Source organism: Atractosteus spatula, chromosome 10, assembly GCF_055471065.1.
Source record: "Atractosteus spatula isolate fAtrSpa1 chromosome 10, fAtrSpa1.hap1, whole genome shotgun sequence".
Taxonomy (NCBI): Eukaryota; Metazoa; Chordata; class Actinopteri; order Semionotiformes; family Lepisosteidae; genus Atractosteus; species Atractosteus spatula.
In genome coordinates this window covers 26573664-26574780 of record NC_142715.1, presented here as the reverse complement: position 1 = coordinate 26574780, position 1117 = coordinate 26573664, and the positions used below count along the sequence as shown (strand labels likewise).

At 36.9% G+C, this 1117-nt stretch overlaps 1 non-coding gene across 1 annotated transcript; it reads left to right on the top strand.

Annotated features, from left to right (window-relative positions):
- Positions 1-238: 238 nt before the first annotated feature.
- On the top strand, positions 239-326 carry trnay-gua (transfer RNA tyrosine (anticodon GUA)). The gene is given in 2 exon segments: positions 239-275; positions 291-326. It is a non-coding gene; the product is annotated as a tRNA-Tyr (tRNA).
- The last annotated feature ends 791 nt before the right edge of the window (positions 327-1117 follow it).

Genomic DNA, 1117 nt, shown 5'->3' with positions numbered 1-1117 from the left:
ATGTAGCACAAACGCTACTTTCTAATAGACAGAAAGAAACTGTTTGTTTTGTGTCTCATGGTGATCCTCCTCTCGATACTAATGAAATGTTTAATATGATCCCTCGAGAAAAAAAAGGTGTCAATATCCGCCTGGAACGATTGATGCCCCATCAAACATTTTGTTATATCCCCGGAAGTTCATACTGTAGAAACCTGATTCGTGGCTTAAATTCAAGGGAAACAATTCCCCCTATTTCCCTTCGATAGCTCAGTTGGTAGGGCGGAGGACTGTAGTGGAAATGGTGAGGCATCCTTAGGTTGCTGGTTCAACTCCGGCTTGAAGGAAGGTGCTTTTTGTGAACTTTAATCAAAGAGATAAAAGCGCAAATCTTTTTCACTCAGACGTTGATCAAAAGCTCAATAAACCACGAAGCAGAGGCTCTTGTTCTGAATTAAACTCCCGTCTGATTGTCTTGTTTTGGCCAAAATCTGATCTTTGAATTAAGGGACTACTCTGTCTGCTTTGTAATTCAAAAGTATATACAAATGTCACGTTTTTTTTTAGATATAAAGGTGTTCTCTGTGTTCAAAGGAAAGGATATGTACTTAATTGGCTTTATGATTTAGTATTGAATTTGTATCGTTATATTATTAAGTTTGTGTTTTTTGTGTTTTTAACGTATTGTGGACTTTTTTTGTGGATTTTTGAAACAAATTCTTACAAAGGCAAACAAGGCACACATCTGTTTATACCAGCAGTGAATTGTACATTTTTATTTACAAGCTACTCTGCACTTTTGGGAGTATAACAGCTTCGATATAAAGTGACAAAAATATATAAAAGGGGAAAATACCCCGGACTGCGTGTAAAGCCCTCGTTGTAACTGTTGTTTTATTGTTAAATACGGCGTTCTGTGCACGAAATGTTGCAGAAACACGATCTGATATTTTAATAATTATTATTTTAATAATCTGATATGAGGCCCCGGATCCAAATATTCAGTTCTGATTTTTTTAAAGTGATATCTTCCCTTCCTCTCGTGGAAATCCCACGATGTGAGCAATTGTTTCTGGTTCTTTTTTTTTTCACGTTGCGATCCAAAGAGCCTCAGACGCCCAGTCTGACAGTAACCAAA